The sequence below is a fragment of the Carassius carassius genome, chromosome 8, assembly GCF_963082965.1.
Source record: "Carassius carassius chromosome 8, fCarCar2.1, whole genome shotgun sequence".
Classification (NCBI taxonomy): Eukaryota; Metazoa; Chordata; class Actinopteri; order Cypriniformes; family Cyprinidae; genus Carassius; species Carassius carassius.
In genome coordinates, this window is record NC_081762.1 from 35,395,756 (window position 1) to 35,413,666 (window position 17,911).

At 43.0% G+C, this 17,911-nt stretch overlaps 5 non-coding genes across 5 annotated transcripts; 3 read left to right on the plus strand and 2 right to left on the minus strand.

Moving 5' to 3' along the window:
* Positions 1–677: 677 nt before the first annotated feature.
* Positions 678–749, minus strand: trnad-guc (transfer RNA aspartic acid (anticodon GUC)). The gene has a single exon. It is a non-coding gene; the product is annotated as a tRNA-Asp (tRNA).
* A 1,226-nt stretch (positions 750–1,975) lies between these two features.
* On the plus strand, positions 1,976–2,047 carry trnar-ucu (transfer RNA arginine (anticodon UCU)). Its single transcript has one exon. It is a non-coding gene; the product is annotated as a tRNA-Arg (tRNA).
* A 9,722-nt stretch (positions 2,048–11,769) lies between these two features.
* On the plus strand, positions 11,770–11,841 carry trnag-ucc (transfer RNA glycine (anticodon UCC)). Its single transcript has one exon. It is a non-coding gene; the product is annotated as a tRNA-Gly (tRNA).
* A 103-nt stretch (positions 11,842–11,944) lies between these two features.
* Positions 11,945–12,016, minus strand: trnad-guc (transfer RNA aspartic acid (anticodon GUC)). The gene has a single exon. It is a non-coding gene; the product is annotated as a tRNA-Asp (tRNA).
* A 1,074-nt stretch (positions 12,017–13,090) lies between these two features.
* On the plus strand, positions 13,091–13,205 carry LOC132145942 (U5 spliceosomal RNA). Its single transcript, XR_009434701.1, has one exon. It is a non-coding gene; the product is annotated as a U5 spliceosomal RNA (small nuclear RNA).
* Positions 13,206–17,911: the final 4,706 nt, after the last annotated feature.

The window sequence follows — 17,911 nt, forward strand, 5'->3', positions numbered from 1 at the left end:
TGTCTGGATACTGACTGGATCTGGGTGACTGAAGCGGCCCACTGATCTGGATACAGAATGGATCTGGTGGCTACGGTGACCTCGGAATAAGGGATTTCTTTAAAAGACTCTTTTATTCATATAATATTTTCTCCAACTTTTCAGATGGAGGCATGAGAAAGAGATTGCCTTGATTGGGCTTGTGGTTATTGGTGGACCGAGGACAGAGCTACATCAAAATGCAATAGCAGAATCAATTTGGCAGTCCGCAAACACGCTGCAGGAGGGCGTGCCACTGTTCATCGTCTGTATTTGCACTCTCTGCGTTTGCGCTGTCAGCACTTAGTGTTTATTTAGCTGGCATGGGAAGGCAGCACTTTCTTGTACGTGACGGGATGCAAACTCTGGAAGGCTCTCTTTAGTGACGGGTCCAAACAAAGATCTCATCAGCTCCTCTAGCCCTATCGGCGACTCGTGCACTTCGAGCCTTCTTAACGACGGCGCAAGTGGCTGACTGCTGACTGCGTTGGTGGTATAGTGGTGAGCATAGCTGCCTTCCAAGCAGTTGACCCGGGTTCGATTCCTGGCCAACGCATGTCCTTTGACTCGGGCTGATGTCGAAGCAGAACTCCTTCTGTGACCTGTGGCTCCTCCCAAAACTTTTGGATGGATCGTTCAGAAGCCGAAAAGAGCTAGCTCTCCCCGTCGGGGAATCGAACCCCGGTCTTCCGCGTGACAGGCGGAGATACTGTCCACTATACTAACGAGGAGCTGCGCATGCTGCCGTTTCTCCCCCAACCGACCTTACTGCACTGACATAACTGAACAATGCATGGCTTTTTCTGACGCTGACACAGCCCTAGCACCGTCAAATTCCGGATGGACCCATCATTAGCTAAAGTCGCATAACATTTGGAACACTACCCGTTGCAGGGGTCATTGTTTGGACTCTTTTTTTTTTTTTTTTTTTTTTTTAATTGCGCTTTAAACAAAAAGGATTGTGTCAATGCAACTGAACAACATTAATTAGGAACACAGTGCGTCAATAAAGCAAAATGACAGTTAAATGCATTTCGTCATTGAAATCGGTGATGTCATCATTCAGCTAAGTTCAGTTTAAATATTATCTGTGCAATAATTTGCAATCAAGTCAACGATATCGCTGTACATGAAGTGTCCCCAGCTATGCCTGCCAGAGGCGACAGAGGCAAGGAACCAAAATCGATCGGTGAAAAAATGGAGAAAAAACCCGGTGAGAAACCAGGCTCAGTTGGGGAGACAGTTCTCCTCTGGTCAGAAGAAACCAGCAAATCAGCTCCAGGCTGCAGAAAAGTCAGACTGTGCAGAAGAATCATCTGTTTCCTGTGGTCTTGTCCTGGTGGTCGTCTGAGACAAGGTCTTTACAGGGGATCTGTATCTGGGGCTCATCTAGTTGTCCGATAGGGCTAGAGGTGTTTCAGGGCCAGAGAGGTCCTTTCTAGGTGTTGATCAACCATCTTGTCTGGATACTGACTGGATCCGGGTGACTGAAGCGGCCCACTGATCTGGATGCAGACTGGATCTGGTGGCTACGGTGACCTCGGAATAAGGGATTTCTTTAAAAGACTCTTTTATTCATATAAGATTTTCTCCAACTTTTCAGATGGAGGCATGAGAAAGAGATTGCCTTGATTGGGCTTGTGGTTATTGGTGGACTGAGGACAGAGCTACATCAAAATGCAATAGCAGAATCAATTTCGCCGTCCGCCAACACGCTGCAGGAGGGCGTGCCACTGGTCATCGTCTGTATTTGCACTCTCTGCGTTTGCGCTGTCAGCACTTAGTGTTTATTTAGCTGGCATGGGAAGGCAGCACTTTCTTGTACGTGACGGGATGCAAACTCTGGAAGGCTCTCGTGATGGGTCCAAACAAAGATCTCATCAGCTCCTCTAGCCCTATCGGCGACTCGTGCACTTTGAGCCTTCTTAACGACGGCGCAAGTGGCTGACTGCTGACTGCGTTGGTGGTATAGTGGTGAGCATAGCTGCCTTCTAAGAAGTTGACCCGGGTTCGATTCCCGGCCAACGCATGTCCTTTGGCTCGGGCTGATGTCGAAGCAGAACTCCTTCTGTGGCTCCTCCCAAAACTTTTGAATGGATCGTTCGGAAGCTGAAAAGAGCTAGCTCTCCCAGTCGGGGAATCGAACCCCGGTCTTCCGCGCGAGAGCCGAAAATAGTTAAGCTTAACTTCTCTTAACTTTTCCCATTCATTCTCTATGGTAGTGCTTAACACTACGGATGCAATATATTTGTGGCCACACGTAGATTTCCTGGCGCTGTTTTGCCTCTTCCGTGGCGGGGAATTTAAGAAGCCTGGTGTCATCTGTCAATCATTCGTAGTGAGTGGAGGAGGGGAGGAGACCAGTTTCACGATCGGAGAGATATCTGTTTACCGAATTGTTGTACAAAACAAAACAAGTTTGCTGGCAAGCATTTACTGTCTAAACTACCGTCGCAAAAGTTTTACCTCAGGTGACCGCTGTTTTTACGTAAGAGTTCGAGATCAACGCAATTAATGTTAAGCGAGAAGGTAAGTTAAGTTAAATGCTACGTTACTTTAGCAATATTAACTTTCTGTATTGTAAATACATTATCATATAAATGACATGTATATTCTCATGTAATGGTATTGTTAATTGTGTTGAATGGTTTGTGATGTTAGGAAATATTAAACCAAACTCATAGTTGAACATACAGCAGTTATTTTATATAATTGTTATAGTTTCTTTGTAAGAGTGAAGGTTTCATAATTGATCTCTAAGTACTTAAAAATGTTTTTTTGAAAATGTTAACAATGCAATATGATACTCATAATGTAATTAATATGTATTACACACATATTACATTTATTACATATATATTCTATATTATTATATATATTACATTGTACTTGTGCAATTTAATGGTATAATTTAAACTGTGTGTATATAAAACAACATTTTTAATTAGTTAAACTTGTTTTAATATATACATGTATACATTTTCATAATAAATATTTTATATACGTACTCATATATTGAGTGGATTAAATAAATATTAAATAACACAAATTTATAAGTCTCTTATGCTCTAAGGCTGCATTTATTAAGCTAAAAAACTGTAATATTATGAAATATTATGGCAAGTTAAAATAACTTATATATAATAATATATATATATATATATATAACTGCTGCTGATAACTGTCTTATTTCACTATATTAAGTATTTTTATGTGGCCATGATCTCAGAACTGCAACATGAAGAAAACAGTTTTTTTCCCCGGGAGATACAAGGTGTCTTTCAGGAAAGGCCCATCAGGCCATTTACGCCGGGACCCATCAGAAGAGGCAAAAAAAAATAAAGACAACCCTTCACTGCAGAACAAGTCAACACCTCAAAGAGAAGATCTGGTCAGGATGAATGCCCGTTCTGTTGTCTTACAGAGAGGAGGGGATGTCTCTGACAAGCAAGAGGTGTTGGGAGAATACATTCTACACTTTGGCAAATACAAGGGCCAGTCTTTCAGGTGGTTACTAGAGAATGATGTCGGCTATGCTTTGTACCTGTCCAATAAGGTTGAGGAAGAAGAACAGGCTGGGCAGTTCAACCCAGAGGGTCCTTGCAAAGATAGTCTAATTTCCTTTATTGAATACTCAAGAAGCTTTAAGGAAATTGATGATCTTAAACAGTATCTGTCTCAAAGGCCAGATCCATTGCCAGTTTTGATAGAGGAAGACAATACTGTTGGATTTGGAACAAGAGCTCAAAACACTTGGAGACAAATTTGGGATACCAGGGCAGATGGATATGCTTTCTTTATAATGAAGCAGAAGTGTGTTCCAGGCAGCAAAATGTACAACTTGCAGCAGTATCTTTTAAAACAGCAGCAACAACAGCTGACAATAAACACTCCTCCGTTGCCCTCACCATCAGCTTCCACTGCAAGACCACTTGTTCCTTCTAGTACTGCTTCTGATCAGCCTGGTAAGTTAATAAAATTCATGCAAATTTGCTTATATTGTTACTTAAAGCCTACTGATCCATTGATTTTGTTTTATAGTGATGGAGGAGGATGAAGAACTGGAGAGGATAATGCTGAGTCTGTCTCCAACAAAGTATCTCACAAAGCTGAGTAAGTGAATCAAGAGTCACGTCATGTGTGTTATTCAGAGCCATTTCAAGTTCAGCATGTTTTTGACACATGCAATTGCACATACTGGAGCAAAAATGTTCAAATTATGCTTAATTTTCAGGATCATCTGCAGCCACGGAATCCACACACTTGTCTACAGCAGGTTACTTTCCAAATCAGATTCAGAGGCTTATTCTGTTACATACAGACTTATCCTCTATTTCTGAATTTAATTATCTTATTTGTTGCTTTGGCAGTGTTCTTGCCTGTTCTAAAAAACATGTTTTTTTGTTCTAACTATAATTAAGGGTTGAACATACCAGTGGTGAGGGTGAGTGCACTTCATGAATTGTATGCATGGTATTTAAAGTGTCATTTGTTGTTATAAGTGGAATGTTTACTTACAGACTTTTGAACATTATTAGAATTTGCATTCCTAGAATAAATAGAATAATAGAATAAACAATGATTCATGCATTTCATTAAATGAGTCATTTAATGTAGTCAAGACAATTGAATACACATCATGTACATTCAGTGTTTTAATATATTTTTTATTTCCTCCTTGTGCTGTTCCATGCAGGTCTGCCACAGCCTCCATCAACATCAGTTCCTGTGTGTAGGCCTTCTTCACGGGGTGAAGGCTCTGTACCACCTGCAGCAACACAATCAACACCGGCACCAATGCCATCTGCACTGACTGAAGCCCCTGTTCTCAGCTACAAAAAAGGTAAAGACAGTTAAATACACATCATGTGCAATCATTGTTAATACACACACACACACACACATATATATATATATATATATATATATATATATATATATATATATATATATATATATATATATATTTTTTTTTTTTTTTTTGTGTTCCATCCAGTTCTGTCGACATCACATGCAGTCTCTAGTTCTCCCAGTCCCAGTATGCCTTCTTCACAGACTGATGGGCCTGTACCACCTCCTGCTGCACAATCAGCACCTACAGCTCCTGCATCAATGCCTTCTGTACAGAAAGAAGCACCTGTTCCTAGCTACTTGCAAGATATCAGCCGCTGGAACTGCTCTCTTCATCAAAGAATTTGGATGAAGACAGAGATGGAATCCATGGGGCTCTGGCCAGGATCACACCCAGTAAGACACCTCATGAATATGGTCTCCTTGTGGCGCTATCCACCTCAGCCTGAGCTTATAGAGACAAACACTGGCCTTCCATCACCCAAATACTTCCAACTCCATCCCTTTTTCATTTGGAAACCTGAGCACAGTATAATGGAAAGGCTTAGGAACAATTACATCCTGCCTTGTCTTTACAGATGTCAAAATCCAAATGTTGTGTCCTCTGGTGTGGGAAGACCCAGAGTGATCCTTGTTACTACTGGGCAATTTTACATCCTTGCTTCACGTCTGTGTTGTAAGGCATGCAAAAGATACTGGTTTGCTGATAAACCTCAGTGGCTGGACATTCTACCACAGCGATTCAGAAACGTCTTGCCAGCCTTCCTCACCCATAAGAAGGCAATCTGTAAAACAGTGATGGATGAACTGAGGCGCTCTGGAAAATCCCCTAATGACATGGCCAACCAGCTGTCTGAGGTGCTTCACCTTAAATTTGAAAGAGCACATCTGGCTTACCTTCTCAGTGTGCAGAATGTCAGGGATGCTGAAGCAGGGATGTATGGTCAGAAAACCATCACTGGGGCACTGAGGAAGGATGACACACCTGCACCGTTTGGGGATTACGGAGACACTGATGGGTGGAATGGGGTGTCTGTCTCTGCACACTATTTAATAGAGTGCCTCCTTCATGAATATCAGCGGCAGGAAGCAGCTCTCACTCAGCTCCTACAAGGCACTTTTGGACAGGTGTTCAGGTCAGATCACACACGCAAAGTTGCTAGAAAAGTGACCCTCTTATCTGGCACAGTGTCATCCTATGCTGTGATGAACGAGAACTGGATGATTCTGTCCTGGGTGATGCTGCAGAGTGAAAGTGAGCAGTCATTGGAGTCAATGTACTGTGGGCTATCCAATCGCTACAGTGCTGCTGGTATTCCCAAGGCCAAGTACCAGTGGGTGGACAGGTATAAATCATCACATCTAACCAAACATTACATCAAGTGGTGTAAGCAAAGGTTATGAATACATTAAAATGTATTTTTCTTTCTCCTTTATGTACTTAGGGACTGCTGTGCCGCTTTCAGAGTGATGGACCCAGGACCTTATGAGCACCAGCAGTGGGAAGCCTGGAGGACCACAGAAGCTATTGTGGCAGAGGTTACATCAGGAAACCTCAAGAATTTACATGCCGCTTGCAGGAAGTTCAACGAGGACATGGTTGTTAAACTGGACTTGTTTCACTGTATGCGGCGGTTCACCAGGGAGTGTGTTTCGGAGCACCATCCTCTGTATGGCTCCTTCTGCCAGTTCCTCTCTTCTGCCTTCTCTGTAGTTGATCAGAGTGACCTGGAGAAACTGAAGAACGCATACAGATTCTGTGGTATCGAGCCTGCTAATCCCACCAAGCTGCACATCAGAGAGCACTGCAGGACAAAAGTGCCACATCCCAGAGAGCTGGTTCAAAGGGTGGAAGAGGTGTTACACCATTTCTATCTGGCAAAGGATCCCAACAACATCTTCCTTTTCAAACCCTCAATGTTAAAATTATGGTGGATTCAGCGTATCCACATCCTTAGAGGCTGCCTGAGTGATCCTGAGGTGGAGGAAGGAATCCTCTACAGATATGGTGGAACCCTACAGCTGAATCATGTCAAGGGTGATGGAGCTGCTGTGCCGATTTGGATCCCTGTGAGAGGCACTTCACAGCAGGAGGGGTTTCATTTCCACCAGGCTCAGTGGGTAACAGGCAATCGTGTCTCTCCTGAGTTGTTCCAAGCACAGGGTATGACTGGTGTGGCACGCTGGAATTATCAGCGGCTGGTGGACCTGAAGCAGCCTGGGGTTGTCTTACCTGGAGTGTTTGACCCTGTTTTGATGATGGAGTTAAACAGGGCATCTATAAGAGTGACAGGGCAACCCAAATATCCAGCCTTGCACATCTCCAGCAGGGACACAGGAGAGAGGTTTGGCCTGCAATACGTGGAGCCAGGTTGTCGACCTGTGCCTCTTGACTTTGACAAGCACAAAAGCAGGAAGACAGACCTAGGAGATGTGGAGATGCAAGAGGAGTCTTCATCTGGCGTTCCGTTTCCATTCCCATCTCAGGTAAGCCTTTAAAAAAATTGATAACAGTTTTTTTTTTATAAAAATAATACATTTATAATTCTCACTTGCATATTGCACTCATTTTTTTAGGAATGCTTAAAGGATACCTCTTCTGCCGAGACCCCTCTTGCTGCAGAACCAGAGGCTACCTCACAGCCTGTCATTTTTCACCAGTTTCCTACACCAAGTGCTGTGACAGTGAAGGAACAAACATCTGAGGAGTGTCTTTTATTTGGAGGTAACTATATAATACATACAGGAGTCAATGTGTGTAATCTGTCTGCCTCATCTATGGACACAAAAAACAAATACTTAAATTAGTAATTTTGTGAATCTCTTTTAGAACTCCCAAGCACATCACCACTGCCTGTAGCTGCTTCTCCCTGTGCTGCTCGCACTGGACCTATTAAGACCGGTGGCCGAGTTTTTGTGTTGGACCATAACAGATGGACGGATCCAATGAGAAATGCAATTGATGGTTTGCTGGCCAAGCATCATGGGAGCAAGGATCTCCTTACAAAGGTGGATGCTGAATATGCTGCTATGGTACAGAGTGCCTGTACTGACCCCAACAGCCTTCTGCATTCCACCACAAAGCAGCACATAAGCAGGTACATAAAACACCTTGCTAAAAAAAAGAACACTAATGCTTCTCTCAACACCAGCCCAGAAAAGCTCTTGGAGACACAGCATTTATGGCAGCGTCTTCACTCAGGCAGTGAAACAATCAGAGTCCCAGTGACAGTACTGCCACCTGCCCCAGTCAATCCACCTGCAAAGGCTGTTCCTGAGGCTGTCCCTCTGGACCAGACAGCGTTCGAGAAGATGGTGAAGGACATCATAGAGAAGCAGCAGGCAGTTCAGCAGCAACAACAATTGCAGGCGCTGCAAAAAAAGCAAACCAGATCCTGTTTAGCCTGTGGCCAGCCTAAGTCTCGATACATGGGTGATGGCTCCTCAATACATTTCTTCTATCAAGGTAGTGATGTTAAATACTTCTACTGCTCCAAGAAAGTATTTGACACATATTCAGCAGAGGGCCTGACCAACCCCAGAATGCCTTTTGAAGACTTTGCAGAGACTCCTTTTTTTCAGCGGGAACTGGAGGCCTCCAAGCAGAGAGGGGCAGAAAGGAAGAGGGTCACTGATGAGAGAAGCAAGCGGAAGTCAGCAGTAGAGCATCCTACTGGTCGTCTGTGCAGATTCTGCCACCTGCCACTGAAACAAGGACCCAACAGTCCTCATATTCACACTGGTTTACCTGGAGTGGCAGGCAAATACATTTACTGTCCTGCTAAAGTGTTTTCTCTTTACCAGGCTCAGGGAATGAGTGCAGAAATGTCATGGAGAGACTTTCAGCAGTCTCCATTCTATGAGACTGAGAAGCAGAGGTGGATAAAGGAAAAGAAAAAATGACTTCACTGTGCTACAAAACAGTATTTGAGATCTGGGCATGTCATTTGACAAAGACATTCCTTGCACAAGGTTGTGTTTATATGTATATATATTTTGTTGCACTTGTAAAAAAAATTTATTAAAATTTGTTTGTTTTTTTAATTATTTCATTTATTTCCTTTTGTTCAATAAAATACCGAAATGATTATTTTATTCTATTGCATTGTATTTTAGTGGGGTTTTTATATTGTTGACTTGCATTGTTAATAACTGTTATAACTAAACTGTCTACATAATTATTTCATTTCTTGTTTTTTCCCCCCCCGTTATCCACAACTTTAGATTATATTATCATTATTGTTGTTATTGTTATTTAATCTATAATTGTAAATTATTTAATTTATTTCTGTTTTCTATTTCTGTTCATTAAAATACCAAAAGTAATATATTTTATTGTATTGCCTTGTATTTTAGTGTTTTTATTTTTATTTTATTGACTTGCATTATTTTATCTTGCCTCATAAACACTATATGTTAATAACTGTTGCTATTAAACTCTTTTTTAATTTAAAATATGTGTTTCTTGTATTTTCTCCCCCGTGTTATCCACAACTGTAGATTTTATTATTATTACTGTTGTTTAATCTGTAATTTTAAATTATTTATTCCCATTTGTGATCTTTAAAATACCTGAAACATTGGCCTTATTTGCATTGTTAGTGTTTTTTTTATAAGTAAATTTTATAGACTTGCGTTGTTATTATCTTGCTCAGATTTGAAAACACTAAATGTTAATCACTGTTACTATTAAATATACATAATTGTTCATAATTATTTAATTTAAAACACAATTTAATTGTTTTTCCTGTGTTCTCTCTTTTTATTATTGTTGTTGTTTAATATATAATTATTTAATGTTTATTTATTTAACTATTAAATATTTTGGTAAGTACTGTACTTTAATAATTAAATTTTTCAGTTTTATATAATATATGTATTACTGACCTATAGATAAAAATTAGAAACTTACTTTTTTGCTGTTATTGGTTATATTTCATATATATATATATATATATATGGGTTTTCTGTACATAGTTATACAAATATAAAATGAATTTCTCTTTAAAAATAAAGGCCTGAAACATTACCAAATGTTCTTTTTTAATTATTCTAATTGTTCTATATTAAAAATACCTATTCCCTATTATAATGTAAATATTTATTAAGATTTATTAAGATATATTTATTTAATCATTATATATTTTGGTTAGTTTTTCTTATCATTTTTATAATAAGTATATAAGTAATTACTTTACTATAAATAAAATGGAAAACTTACTTTTTTGTGAGTGTTAGTTATATTACATATATATGGGTTTTCTGTACACAGTTATACAAATATAAATAGATGTCTCTTTAAAAATAAAGGCCTGAAACATTATCAAAATATTCTTTTTAATAATTCACAATTTTCTATATTAAAAATAAATTTGTTTCTTAAGATCGTTGCACATTTTTTACATCCTACAAAACAACAATTATTACAATATTTATTTTATCTTTGTTCACAAAGTTCGTTTATTATATGTTAATCGTACCTACAGTTTATCTAGATGAAAAAACGAATACAAACTAATTTAATGGTATTTGTGGCCGAGACGGGATTCGAACCTCTAATTCTGTGTATTTTTTTCGTCCCGCCTCCCTGGAATTGCCTTCGTTCCTATTGGCTAGTCAGCGCTCTACACCTATCCACGACTGGCCTTCGCGTGACAGGCGGAGATACTGTCCAGTATACTAACGAGGAGCTGTGCATTTTGCTGTTTCTCCCCAAACCGACGCTACTGCACCGACATAACTGGACAATGCATGGCTTTTTCTGACGCTGACACAGCCCTAGCACCGTCAAATTCCGGATGGACCCATCATTAGCTAAAGTCGCATAACATTTGGAACACTACCCGTTGCAGGGGTCATTGTTTGGACTTTTTTTAATTGCGCTTTAAACAAAAAGGATTGTGTCAATGCAACTGAACAACATTAATTAGGAACACAGTGCGTCAATAAAGCAAAATGACAGTTAAAGGCATTTCGTCATTGAAATCGATGATGTCATCATTCAGCTATGTTCAGTTTAAATAGTATCTGTGCAATAATCTGCAATCAAGTCAACGATATCGCTGTACATGAAGTGTCCCCAGCTATGCCTGCCAGAGGCGACAGAGGCAAGGAACCAAAACTCGATCGGTGAAAAAATGGAGAAAAAACCCGGTGAGAAACCAGGCTCAGTCGGGGAGACAGTTCTCCTCTGGTCAGAAGAAACCAGCAAATCAGCTCCAGGCTGCAGAAAAGTCAGACTGTGCAGAAAAAATCATCTGTTTCCTGTGGTCTTGTCCTGGTGGTCGTCTAAGACAAGGTCTTTACAGGGGATCTGTATCTGGGGCTCATCTAGTTGTCCCGGTCTCCGCTGTGTTTCAGGGCCATAGAGTTCCTTTCTAGGTGTTGATCCACCATCTTGTCTGGATACTGACTGGATCCGGGTGACTGAAGCGGCCCACTGATCTGGATACAGAATGGATCTGGTGGCTACGGTGACCTCGGAATAAGGGATTTCTTTAAAAGACTCTTTTATTCATATAAGATTTTCTCCAACTTTTCAGATGGAGGCATGAGAAAGAGATTGCCTTGATTGTGCTTGTGGTTATTGGTGGACCGAGGACAGAGCTACATCAAAATGCAATAGCAGAATCAATTTGGCAGTCCGCAAACACGCTGCAGGAGGGCGTGCCACTGGTCATCGTCTGTATTTGCACTCTCTGCGTTTGCGCTGTCAGCACTTAGTGTTTATTTAGCTGGCATGGGAAGGCAGCACTTTCTTGTACGTGACGGGATGCAAACTCTGGAAGGCTCTCTTTAGTGACGGGTCCAAACAAAGATGTCATCAGCTCCTCTAGCCCTATCGGCGACTCGTGCACTTCGAGCCTTCTTAACGACGGCGCAAGTGGCTGACTGCTGACTGCGTTGGTGGTATAGTGGTGAGCATAGCTGCCTTCCAAGCAGTTGACCCGGGTTCGATTCCCGGCCAACGCATGTCCTTTGGCTCGGGCTGATGTCGAAGCAGAACTCCTTCTGTGACCTGTGGCTCCTCCCAAAACTTTTGGATGGATCGTTCAGAAGCCGAAAAGAGCTAGCTCTCCCCGTCGGGGAATCGAACCCCGGTCTTCCGCGTGACAGGCGGAGATACTATCCACTATACTAACGAGGAGCTGCGCATGCTGCCGTTTCTCCCCCAACCGACGCTACTGCACTGACATAACTGAACAATGCATGGCTTTTTCTGACGCTGACACAGCCCTAGCACCGTCAAATTCCGGATGGACCCATCATTAGCTAAAGTCGCATAACATTTGGAACACTACCCCTTGCAGGGGTCATTGTTTGGACTCTTTTTTTTTTTTTTTTTTTTTAATTGCGCTTTAAACAAAAAGGATTGTGTCAATGCAACTGAACAACATTAATTAGGAACACAGTGCGTCAATAAAGCAAAATGACAGTTAAAGGCATTTCGTCATTGAAATCGGTGATGTCATCATTCAGCTAAGTTCAGTTTAAATATTATCTGTGCAATAATTTGCAATCAAGTCAACGATATCGCTGTACATGAAGTGTCCCCAGCTATGCCTGCCAGAGGCGACAGAGGCAAGGAACCAAAACTCGATCGGTGAAAAAATGGAGAAAAAACCCGATGAGAAACCAGGCTCAGTCGGGGAGACAGGTCTCCTCTGGTCAGAAGAAACCAGCAAATCAGCTCCAGGCTGCAGAAAAGTCAGACTGTGGAGAAGAATCATCTGTTTCCTGTGGTCTTGTCCTGGTGGTCGTCTGAGACAAGGTCTTTACAGGGGATCTGTATCTGGGGCTCATCTAGTTGTCCGATAGGGCTAGAGGTGTTTCAGGGCCAGAGTGGTCCTTTCTAGGTGTTGATCAACCATCTTGTCTGGATACTGACTGGATCCGGGTGACTGAAGCGGCCCACTGATCTGGATACAGACTGGATCTGGTGGCTACGGTGACCTCGGAATAAGGGATTTCTTTAAAAGACTCTTTTATTCATATAAGATTTTCTCCAACTTTTCAGATGGAGGCATGAGAAAGAGATTGCCTTGATTGGGCTTGTGGTTATTGGTGAACCGAGGGGACTTTTGTGAGTTTTACTCCTCCCTTTTGGAGTGGTGGGGGGGCTGACGAAACGCATGTGGGCAGGCGTCGTCACCCTTGATGACCCTTGTCGAGCGTAGTGGTTTACCAGAGGCAGCGCACAGGCCCGAGAGGTCGTAGACACAGCTCGAGTTTCTCTTCATTGTCGCATAAATCTTTCGCCTTTTACTAAAGATTTCCGTGGAGGGGCACTTTTGCGAGTGACCTGTATTTTTGGGTGCTCTGCTCACAGCAGAGCTACATCGAAATGTCAAGAGCAGAATCAATTTGGCCGTCCGCCAACACGCTGCAGGAGGGCGTGCCACTGGTCATCGTCTGTATTTGCACTCTCTGCGTTTGCGCTGTCAGCACTTAGTGTTTATTTAGCTGGCATGGGAAGGCAGCACTTTCTTGTACGTGACGGGATGCATATTTTGGAAGGCTCTCTTTAGTGACGGGTGCAAACAAAGATCTCATCAGCTCCTCTAGCCCTATCGGCGACTTGTGCACTTCGAGCCTTCTTAGCGACGGCGCAAGTGGCTGACTGCTGACAGCATTGGTGGTATAGTGGTGAGCATAGCTGCCTTCCAAGCAGTTGACTCGGGTTCGATTCCCGGCCAACGCATGTCCTTTGGCTCGGGCTGATGTCGAAGCAGAACTCCTTCTGTGACCTGTGGCTCCTCCCAAAACTTTTGGATGGATCATTCGGAAGCCGAAAAGAGCTAGCTCTCCCGGTCGGAGTATCGAACCCCGGTCTTCCGTGTGACAGGCAGAGATACTGTCCACTATACTAACGAGGAGCTGCACATGCTGCCGTTTCTCCCCCAACCGACGCTACTGCACCGACATAACTGAACAATGCATGGCTTTTTCTGACGCTGACACAGCCCTAGCACCGTCAAATTCCGGATGGACCCATCATTAGCTAAAGTCGCATAACATTTGGAACACTACCCGTTGCAGGGGTCATTGTTTGGACTCTTTTTTTTTTTTTTTAAATTGCGCTTTAAACAAAAGGATTGTGTCAATGCAACTGAACAACATTAATTAGGAACACAGTGCGTCAATAAAGCAAAATGACAGTTAAAGGCATTTCGTCATTGAAATCGATGATGTCATCATTCAGCTAAGTTCAGTTTAAATAGTATCTGTGCAATAATTTTCAATCAAGTCAACGATATCGCTGTACATGAAGTGTCCACAGCTATGCCTGCCAGAGGCGACAGAGGCAAGGAACCAAAACTCGATCGGTGAAAAAATGGAGAAAAAACCCGGTGAGAAACCAGGCTCAGTCGGGGAGACAGTTCTCCTCTGGTCAGAAGAAACCAGCAAATCAGCTCCAGGCTGCAAAAAAGTCAGACTGTGCAGAAGAATCATCTGTTTCCTGTGGTCTTGTCCTGGTGGTCGTCTAAGACAAGGTCTTTACAGGGGATCTGTATCTGGGGCTCATCTAGTTGTCCCGGTCTCCGCTGTGTTTCAGGGCCATAGAGGTCCTTTCTAGGTGTTGATCCACCATCTTGTCTGGATACTGACTGGATCCGGGTGACTGAAGCGGCCCACTGATCTGGATACAGAATGGATCTGGTGGCTACGGTGACCTCGGAATAAGGGATTTCTTTAAAAGACTCTTTTATTCATATAAGATTTTCTCCAACTTTTCAGATGGAGGCATGAGAAAGAGATTGCCTTGATTGGGCTTGTGGTTATTGGTGGACCGAGGACAGAGCTACAACAAAATGCAATAGCAGAATCAATTTGGCCGTCCGCCAACACGCTGCAGGAGGGCGTGCCACTGGTCATCGTCTGTATTTGCACTTGCAAAAAAAATAAATTTTTTTTTTAAATAGTGCTTTAAACAAAAAGGATTGTGTCAATGCAACTGAACAACATTAATTAGGAACACAGTGCGTCAATAAAGCAAAATGACAGTTAAAGGCATTTCGTCATTGAAATCGATGATGTCATCATTCAGCTAAGTTCAGTTTAAATAGTATCTGTGCAATAATTTTCAATCAAGTCAACGATATTGCTGTACATGAAGTGTCCCCAGCTATGCCTGCCAGAGGCGACAGAGGCAAGGAACCAAAACTCGATCGGTGAAAAAATGGAGAAAAAACCCGGTGAGAAACCAGGCTCAGTCGGGGAGACAGTTCTCCTCTGGTCAGAAGAAACCAGCAAATCAGCTCCAGGCTGCAGAAAAGTTCGACTGTGCAGAAGAATCATCTGTTTCCTGTGGTCTTGTCCTGGTGGTCGTCTAAGACAAGGTCTTTACAGGGGATCTGTATCTGGGGCTCATCTAGTTGTCCCGGTCTCCGCTGTGTTTCAGGGCCATAGAGGTCCTTTCTAGGTGTTGATCCACCATCTTGTCTGGATACTGACTGGATCCGGGTGACTGAAGCGGCCCACTGATCTGGATACAGAATGGATCTGGTGGCTACGGTGACCTCGGAATAAGGGATTTCTTTAAAAGACTCTTTTATTCATATAAGATTTTCTCCAACTTTTCAGATGGAGGCATGAGAAGGAGATTGCCTTGATTGGGCTTGTGGTTATTGGTGGACCGAGGACAGAGCTACAACAAAATGCAATAGCAGAATCAATTTGGCCGTCCGCCAACACGCTGCAGGAGGGCGTGCCACTGGTCATCGTCTGTATTTGCACTCTCTGCGTTTGCGCTGTCAGCACTTAGTGTTTATTTAGCTGGCATGGGAAGGCAGCACTTTCTTGTACGTGACGGGAAGCAAACTCTGGAAGGCTCTCTTTAGTGACGGGTCCAAACAAAGATCTCATCAGCTCCTCTAGCCCTATCGGCGACTCGTGCACTTCGAGCCTTCTTAACGACGGCGCAAGTGGCTGACTGCTGACTGCGTTGGTGGTATAGTGGTGAGCATAGCTGCCTTCCAAGCAGTTGACACGGGTTCGATTCCCGGCCAACGCATGTCCTTTGGCTCGGGCTGATGTCGAAGCAGAACTCCTTCTGTGACCTGTGGCTCCTCCCAAAACTTTTGGATGGATCGTTCAGAAGCCGAAAAGAGGTAGCTCTCCCCGTCGGGGAATCGAACCCCGGTCTTCCGCGTGACAGGCGGAGATACTGTCCACTATACTGACGAGGAGCTGTGCATGTTGCTGTTTCTCCCCCAACCGACGCTACTGCACCGACATAACTGAACAATGCATGGCTTTTTCTGACGCTGACACAGCCCTAGCACCGTCAAATTCCGGATGGACCCATCATTAGCTAAAGTGGCATTACATTTGGAACACTACCCGTTGCAGGGGTCATTGTTTGGACTCTTTTTTTTTTTTTTTAAATAGTGCTTTAAACAAAAAGGATTGTGTCAATGCAACTGAACAACATTAATTAGGAACACAGTGCGTCAATAAAGCAAAATGACAGTTAAAGGCATTTCGTCATTGAAATCGATGATGTCATCATTCAGCTAAGTTCAGTTTAAATAGTATCTGTGCAATAATTTTCAATCAAGTCAACGATATCGCTGTACATGAAGTGTCCCCAGCTATGCCTGCCAGAGGCGACAGAGGCAAGGAACCAAAACTCGATCGGTGAAAAAATGGAGAAAAAACCCGGTGAGAAACCAGGCTCAGTCGGGGAGACAGTTCTCCTCTGGTCAGAAGAAACCAGCAAATCAGCTCCAGGCTGCAAAAAAGTCAGACTGTGCAGAAGAATCATCTGTTTCCTGTGGTCTTGTCCTGGTGGTCGTCTAAGACAAGGTCTTTACAGGGGATCTGTATCTGGGGCTCATCTAGTTGTCCCGGTCTCCGCTGTGTTTCAGGGCCATAGAGGTCCTTTCTAGGTGTTGATCCACCATCTTGTCTGGATACTGACTGGATCCGGGTGACTGAAGCGGCCCACTGATCTGGATACAGAATGGATCTGGTGGCTACGGTGACCTCGGAATAAGGGATTTCTTTAAAAGACTCTTTTATTCATATAAGATTTTCTCCAACTTTTCAGATGGAGGCATGAGAAAGAGATTGCCTTGATTGGGCTTGTGGTTATTGGTGGACCGAGGACAGAGCTACAACAAAATGCAATAGCAGAATCAATTTGGCCGTCCGCCAACACGCTGCAGGAGGGCGTGCCACTGGTCATCGTCTGTATTTGCACTTGCAAAAAAAATAAATTTTTTTTTTAAATAGTGCTTTAAACAAAAAGGATTGTGTCAATGCAACTGAACAACATTAATTAGGAACACAGTGCGTCAATAAAGCAAAATGACAGTTAAAGGCATTTCGTCATTGAAATCGATGATGTCATCATTCAGCTAAGTTCAGTTTAAATAGTATCTGTGCAATAATTTTCAATCAAGTCAACGATATTGCTGTACATGAAGTGTCCCCAGCTATGCCTGCCAGAGGCGACAGAGGCAAGGAACCAAAACTCGATCGGTGAAAAAATGGAGAAAAAACCCGGTGAGAAACCAGGCTCAGTCGGGGAGACAGTTCTCCTCTGGTCAGAAGAAACCAGCAAATCAGCTCCAGGCTGCAGAAAAGTTCGACTGTGCAGAAGAATCATCTGTTTCCTGTGGTCTTGTCCTGGTGGTCGTCTAAGACAAGGTCTTTACAGGGGATCTGTATCTGGGGCTCATCTAGTTGTCCCGGTCTCCGCTGTGTTTCAGGGCCATAGAGGTCCTTTCTAGGTGTTGATCCACCATCTTGTCTGGATACTGACTGGATCCGGGTGACTGAAGCGGCCCACTGATCTGGATACAGAATGGATCTGGTGGCTACGGTGACCTCGGAATAAGGGATTTCTTTAAAAGACTCTTTTATTCATATAAGATTTTCTCCAACTTTTCAGATGGAGGCATGAGAAGGAGATTGCCTTGATTGGGCTTGTGGTTATTGGTGGACCGAGGACAGAGCTACAACAAAATGCAATAGCAGAATCAATTTGGCCGTCCGCCAACACGCTGCAGGAGGGCGTGCCACTGGTCATCGTCTG